The sequence below is a fragment of the Solenopsis invicta genome, chromosome 3 (genome assembly GCF_016802725.1).
Source record: "Solenopsis invicta isolate M01_SB chromosome 3, UNIL_Sinv_3.0, whole genome shotgun sequence".
NCBI lineage: Eukaryota > Metazoa > Arthropoda > Insecta > Hymenoptera > Formicidae > Solenopsis > Solenopsis invicta.
Window position 1 is genome coordinate 10,253,762 of NC_052666.1, and position 7,997 is coordinate 10,261,758.

Genomic DNA, 7,997 nt, shown 5'->3' on the forward strand with positions numbered 1-7,997 from the left:
ATTGTATAATTTTATAATATACAAGATGTCTCACAATTGCTCCGTGCAAATATCTTGAAAAATATATAAAAAATGAAAAAGCGTTTCAAACAAAAGTTATATGATTTCAAACGAAACAAATAATTGTAAAATACAATATTTTGACGAAATCTATTTTTTAAGGTCACATAAACATCTCGCCTTTTTTTGAGAAATTATATGTATTTATTTTAATTTTTCTAGTTATTCTGCATAAAAAAGTATTGTATGAAAGTAAAGGTATCAAAAAATTAATAATTTAATCTGATACATTAACATAAAATATTTTATAAATTACTTATTTTTATAGCCGTATATTGTTATGCATAAAATAATAAGGTGAATCAATTGTTGAAAAGAAAACACATAATAACTTAGAAAAAATATGAATTTTATATATTATAAAATGCGTAATTTTTTCAAAAGCACTGTATTGACATCAATTAATTCACGCTATTATTCGTTATTTTATTTATACATAAAAATACATTTATTGAAAATTTAATAGTATATGAGATATTTTATATACTATAAAAATGCAAGAATAAGTTATGAAATCTAAAATATTGATTTTCTGGTATTCCTACCTTTACAAATTTTTATTTAGAATAATCGGATTAAAATTATATAAAAGAATTCATATAATTCCTATAACCTGCATGTGGCTTTAAAAAATGGATTTCTTCAAAAATTTAATGTACTATTATTTATTTCCCTTTAGCTCATACAACTTTTATCTGAAATGTTTTTCCGTATTTTCAATATCTTTCGAGATTACTTAGAGCATTTCAAACGAGACACCCTGTATTTCTAATGTACATATATCTTATTCATCGAGAGAAACTCAACAGACCGGACGAAAACTTATTTTGCGTAAACTCCATCTACAAGACGGCCCGAGCATGCCTAAGTATATCGTACTGGTTTAGACGGTTTCGCTTGTTGAAGAGAATATACGTAATAAATGGTAACCTTCGGCGCTGGCGCTTGCCTGCCGCACACACACAAAGCCGCGCGCGTACTGTCTCTAGGTAGTGCCTTGCGCGGAGATCGGGGAGCGGGAAGGAGTAAGGCGCGCGATCAAATACTGTGGTATCTCGCATAACGTCAAGGACACCACAGTAGCATGTAAGACCACGTCGTATCATGCTTTCTCTCTCGGCCTAGCGCAAGTGACAAGCAACCTTTTAGCTCACGACGTACGTGCGCGACTTTGCGTGTGTGCAACAACAGAGCACAAGCGCCGAGCGACACAATGATAATGCAGAGCTCAAATGGTAATGGAATTAAAAATATCGATATTATCGACATTTTTAGTTCCACTTAGTAGATGGTGCAGGACCGTTGGAGTTCGGCCGTCACTCCAGCATCGCCTTAACCCAAGGAACACACTAAAGTCAACAAAAAATCAAAATGATTTTATTTTGATTTAAAATAGTCACGCGTTTTCTGTATGACGAAAAAATGATTACAGCGCATGTTACTTAATGACGGAAAGATGACTTGCTTTGGCCTTCCAAATATTCGCAAAATTATATGCTGAAAAGATTACTACATTGTAAAAACTAATTTATTAGTGCATTGGAATCATATAACGATCCATATTTGCAAATCATCAAACTTTTTACCATTTCTAAAGACTTTCACGCATAATAAATTAATCTATTTAGAAGTTTTAAGTTTTTTAGAAATGGTAAAAAGTTTGATGATTTGCAAATATGGCTCGTTATATGATTCCAATGCACTAATAAATTAGTTTTTACAATGTAGTAATCTTTTCAGCATATAATTTTTATATATGCAGTATATATAGTATATTTTACTTTTGTATATATAATAGTTCTGTTTATGGTATGTATTATGTATAATTAATTTTGTAATGAAACTTTTTCAAACAATATAGCTTATTAGAAAAACTCCGTATAAAAAATACAAAGTGTATATACACTGATATAAGGTTATCACATTTGAATTTACCGCGTGTTGATCAAGCGACGTCATATGACGGGCGCATTGGTCGGGCGTCGAGCCGCGGACCGGCCAGTCTTTGTGCAGATCATAACCATAACCCATAACGTGCAACAGCCGACTCAACGTGTTTCGTCTTGTTTTCAAGGTATTTTTCATTTTTATTCGTAATGGTTTTAGATTATATATTATGTTAGCGCCAGACTACGCGTATTCGCGATTTGTGGTACATAATTTGTAATAAATATGCAGTTAGCGAATAGTGTAAAGAAAAAATTCTTTAATTATATTCGCACGTGCATTGATGAATTTTCTTTTCGCACTAACTGCGTTCAGTTTATCACAAATTACGTATCACGAATCGTCACGAATCGCGAATATACACGTATATATATTCTGGCACTAGCATTATGTGATAGAAAATATATATGTATATCAGTCATGTGTAAAAAAACGTGCATAAATTAGGTTAAAGAAGACTTAAAGAGAGAGGATATTATATATTAGATATTAGATATATTGTACATTATATATATATATATATATATATATATATATATATATATATATATATATATTATATTATAAAGATATATGTGTCTGATAATGAGATAATTTTAATTAATAAAATTATTATTGTTACTGCAGCGAAATTCTAATCTTTGTAGTCTTGTGGTAGCAAATTCCTAGCAAAATCCGTGGAAATAATTTAATAGCCAATATAAGAAAAGGAGCATTGTTATATTATAATTCAAAATGGAGGACTGCAAAACCAGTAAGTATAACCATGCACGTATATGAATTTTGTTTGTTTAAGCATACATTCATGCATTTCATTACCTAGACAATCATCAAACAAGTTAGATTCATGCTTTTTCTGTTAGTAATGACAAACTATTGTATTTATAATTTAATTTTTCTGCGATATAATATAATAATTCATATACTACGCATATATGTATAATAGACTGCGCTGAGAAGTTGTCTTCACTTTAGAACGAGATATGTTTTGAATTGTAACTTTCTTTCAATCTATCTAATGTCTTTCATAGCTCATAATGCTTAACTTCATTATTCAGTATATTTATTACATTTATTAAACAAGAACGAGACTACGGTTTGAGAAAACTCTCTTTCTACAGTGAGAATATTTTTTAATAGGGCTGAAGTAGGGAACACACAGTCTATTTATTAAACGTCTATGATACTATGCAACAGAAAATAATTGACAAAGTTAATATTTAATTTAATCTAACTTGTTTGTTAATTGTCTATATTATGAATCATTTTTGCTTTAAAAGAAGTTTAATTATAAATTTGAGTATTATATATTTCAAAAATTGAATACAAATTAATTGATACAATTATTAATACATTACAATATAAAAATTATTTGAAAAATTAATGGATTTTTTTACAAGATTGAAACATAAACACTCTGTTACTATTTTCATTTATTAAATTATTACAATGTATCAAGATATAATTTTAATAATCCGATTAAATTATTAACTTAAATAATTAACTTTTATAATTATTTTATCTTAAATTATTAACTTTTAAAATTATTTTAGATCATATTTGATTTTTCATTTATAATTTATTTTATATATCATTTAACTTTAACAAAAATTTTAATATCTTCTAAATTTGAATAAAATTATATTACTTTATTTGAAATTATTTATTCTGTATTAACACTAATTATTCTTTATTTTCTTTATTTATTTGAATTGGTCTTTTAAAGTGATTTTTTCTATTAATTATTTTTTTGTAATTGATTGATATTTTATAATTGATCGAATAATATGTTTCTTTCCAGCCACTATTTTGTTGAAGTTTGGTAATACAGCTGATCTAGATAAACCCGAAAATTACGTGAAGCGCTGGTTTAGCACAAGTGCTCAGCGAGTGGTGTAAATGCGTTTCATAAAAATAGATATTGCTAAAATGTGATATATATACATATATATTATTAGTACTTGTTTTACGCAGCAATTTATATAATGTGCAATTTAACTATATAAAATAGATATATAAGCAAGCATAATCTACGATATATTTCGATTGGTTATTTAATATTTACCCACAGTGTAACATGTATATCCAAAACATGTTTAGAGGACATTCTGAAGATATCTTTTAGAGATCTTCGAAATGTCTTTTGAACGTCTTTTGGATATGTATGCTGTATGGATAAACAATTAATATTATAGTTTTAGTTTCTTTAATTTTTCATTTTTTAATTTTTTTAATTTTTAAAAAATTGCGAGTATATTATTTTTTTACACTGTTGTAGAGCCATTAATATTTAAAGCTAGCATATATATTATACTTATTGTACTTATATACATATATGAATTATAATGATATCACATATTCCAATAAATTTTACATATTTTATTGAAGAATTATCATGTTTTTAATTTTATTCTTATAATTAAATAAAATTCTTATAATTAAATAAAATTTGCCATTAGATCGCCATGTTACAAAAACGATCTCTTGACGTCAACAAATAGTCAAATTTTGTAACCAAAAATCATCATATTGATGTTTTCTGCTGTGATGTAATTTTGACGTCAAAATGACGTCATTTTGACTATGTTGTGTTCCTTGGGAAGGTGCTCGCTCGCACGCGTCTACAGGAGTGGAGGTGCAAGTTCTATCCTCGCTCTCCCTCTCATGACTCACCGATCTTGCACACTTTCTTATTATTATAGGAATGGTGAATAATGATAAGAGGTAAGGAAAAATAGAAAGTATTTAAGATATAATTTCAATTTTAATTTTAATTTTTTATTTATTTTATATTTTTATTTCATTATTTCTTAATTTAATTTAATTTAATAATTTTTAATTTTATAAAATATTTGGAAATTTATAATTGATACAGCGGACGCTGCGATGTGGTGTGACGATGCGTCATTCTCCTCGTCCTCCTTCTTCCCCCATACGCGCGGTCTGTCTTCGCTCGTGCTCTTCCTTACGCGGTTAATCTTACGTCTTATTAATTCAATGGATAAGAAATGGGACAAGAATGGGGACAAGAATAGGGAAATAATATTATAGTTATTTTTGCTTGTATTATTTTATATTTATTTTCTAAATATTATAAAAAATTGAAAAAATTTATAAAAATTTCAAAAATTAAAATAATAAATTGGTATACGTTTAAACTTATATATGCTTTCTAGAAATAACATCTCTTTTTATAAGTATAATATTATAATTCTGATTTTCACAAAAGATTTTCCCACCATAATGGTTCCCCAAAAAGTCTGCATAACTCCCAATAATCAATAAGTGGATCGTTCCTCACTCACTTACGTTCGTTGCGCTTCCTATGCCAATTTCGAGCAAATCTTTTCTGTACTGCTCCCGCGATGTTCATGTATTCATCTACTGATATTTCTGATAGAAAGATGCACTGAAATATAAAAAAAGTTATAAAAACAGTAATGTTACGAAATATAGTACCGGTTAAAATTATATCATCTTTCGATTTTTTGGAGCATAACTTTTGACTCAAAATTAATTATGATAAAAAATTTTACATATTGGAAATTTAAAAAAAAACAATTTTTTTCATACGTTGCTGTTTTTATTAGTTAATAAAAAGTTATTTTTTACATAAGTTATACTTATCATCAAAATATATATTATAATCTAATAGAGATTTGTGTTTTTTAAAACAAGTTATACTCAAAATATAATCAAAAGGTGATATAATTTTGGTCGCTACTGTATATATAAATCATTTACAGATAATAAAAAACAAAACTTACGATTTCGGGGCCAATTACTTGCAGATATACCACATGTTTTATACTCTCTGTATAAGTACTTTTGTTGTGGACCATTAATGTCTGCAAAAAAAATTATGTATTGTATGTATTCCATATAATATATTGTAACATACACTGTAAAAAAGATTAAAAAAGAAATGAATACTTACTGCTCTTGCCGGATACGTAACCCGCAGCAAATCTCTGATTGAGCGCTCCATTTTTTTAAAAGAACTTAGACACACTCACCGTTAAATGTCGAACGATTGACTGACTCCCCAGCGGCACATGGCCGCGCAGTTCTTCCTCCTCGAATTATACATCATATAAACAATTGACATATCTCGATTATTAATCTAAATTATCAATGAAAAAGTCTTCTACACTTCTTTCAGCCCGACATCACTCTCGTTATATACTTACATGTGTTATTTTCTAAAAATTTATTAATATATATTGTGGTATCACTCTCAATGTATCGTTGTGGATTTACAGACAAACAGTAAAAAAGACTGTGATTTAAATATGATTAAAAAAATTTTTATTGATTATTATATTGGTTACATTGTTTTATGTAGTAAAAAATAAAACTAACAGCTTGCAATCGACGAGTTGACACATATCGAACATATTGCTCTCGCGTATCGCTTCTCCGAATCTGATACAGTGGTCGCGATGTTAGAGAATCGCGTGTACTTGACATCTACTGTATCTGTTGAAATTTGTCCTTTAAAATTGTGGTAATTTCTGCGTCGGTTGGTTGCTTTGAAGTATAGAAACATTCAGTGCCACTGAGAGGTAGAACCGTGCTCAAGCGATCGGCCCTACTCTCTTTCCTAAGCGACCGCCGCGGTGTGCACACCTCTCGGAGCGAAGCGTAAATAAGCAGATAGTGTGTGAGTGTGTGAGAGAAAGAAAGAACGATCCTGCTGATCAGCCGGTGCGAAAAACGTTGAACAGTAATCAGCTAAGTCCCTTGTTAATAATTTCTTTTTGTACAACAATTTAGACTGTTTTTTTCTTTTGTCAAATAAATGCGTTTTTTCTTTGATGTAAAAAAACAAGACTCGTGTTTTCTGGCGTTTTCCAACTGCTTGGATTGCTCTAAATTCTCGCTTATATTTTAACAGTATCAACAACTGTAACCAGACGCTCGAACATTACATCGATACACTCGGGTAGACTGAACAGGCGGCGTAGCGTCGATTCAACCATCGTCACGTATACTTTTGAATTTTCAAGACGTACGAGCGTAACGTCATTTATTGCACAAACTCTAATCGTTAACTGTACAACGCTTATAAAATTTGCATTGTAATCCTTCCAAAGAAAATATTCCATCGATGCTCATAGAGCACTTTCCACGTTTCGAAAGACAGTATTAGTTCTTGTCCTTGATGATCTCCTATGGCGATTTCCACGTGATTTGGTGGATTAACGTTGATTCCAATCTCCAAATACTTGTAACTCGTTGATGTCAGAACGTAACATCTTCTCAATAAATGCACGGTACGGCGCTCCATCGAACTGCTGTAGAATAAAAAAACAACAACTCGCATAATGTTTCATAAACTCTGTTAGGATATCAAAACTTACCCGTTATATTCCTTCTTCACTTCGGCATCGTACGATGCGTTGCATCCCTCGGCAAAATACATTGCAAATTGTTCGATTATTTGTTCAATCGATCGTTGAAGAAACTGGTGCAATACTGGTGTCGCAAAATTGAGACAAAGGTTGAGGATTAAAGCTTCTGCAATTGTAAAGCAGAGGGAGGGAGCTTCCCCCTCTTTGGAACAATTTCATCATCACTATTATTCGAACGTGTCATGTAACGTTTTTTTTTCACAATCGTGAAACGTTGTATAAGAACGTTAAAAATAACTCACATGACGTGTATGAAACATAAAAAACGTAGATACAAAAAACATGAAATAACGTTGTAGAAACGTCGATGCAATGGCGAGGAAAAGAATAAAAAAACAAATCTCATATATTACGTATGTTTATTCAGTGTATTTTGACCACCAATTGAAAAGTTTAAATACATTTTGTAAAGCACAATGTCTATTTGTTCTATGTTGTCCACATTGAAAAATATTAGCATTATCTAGATTATTCAGATTATCCACGTCTTCGTAATTGTTGCGGTGGTCCAGGCACGGTAGATATTTTGGGATCGTTTAGGAGCACCTTAGGAATTAGGACTCTTAGAAAAGGCCG

At 29.9% G+C, this 7,997-nt stretch overlaps 1 long non-coding RNA gene across 2 annotated transcripts; it reads left to right on the plus strand.

The window, feature by feature from the left end:
* Positions 1-1,725: 1,725 nt before the first annotated feature.
* On the plus strand, positions 1,726-4,045 carry LOC113005054. Of its 2 annotated transcripts, none has more exons than XR_005574384.1 (3): positions 1,726-2,134; positions 2,635-2,761; positions 3,809-4,045. It is a non-coding gene; the product is annotated as an uncharacterized LOC113005054 (long non-coding RNA). The 2 variants fall into 2 exon arrangements; XR_005574385.1 differs by having other exon boundaries at positions 2,655-2,761.
* The last annotated feature ends 3,952 nt before the right edge of the window (positions 4,046-7,997 follow it).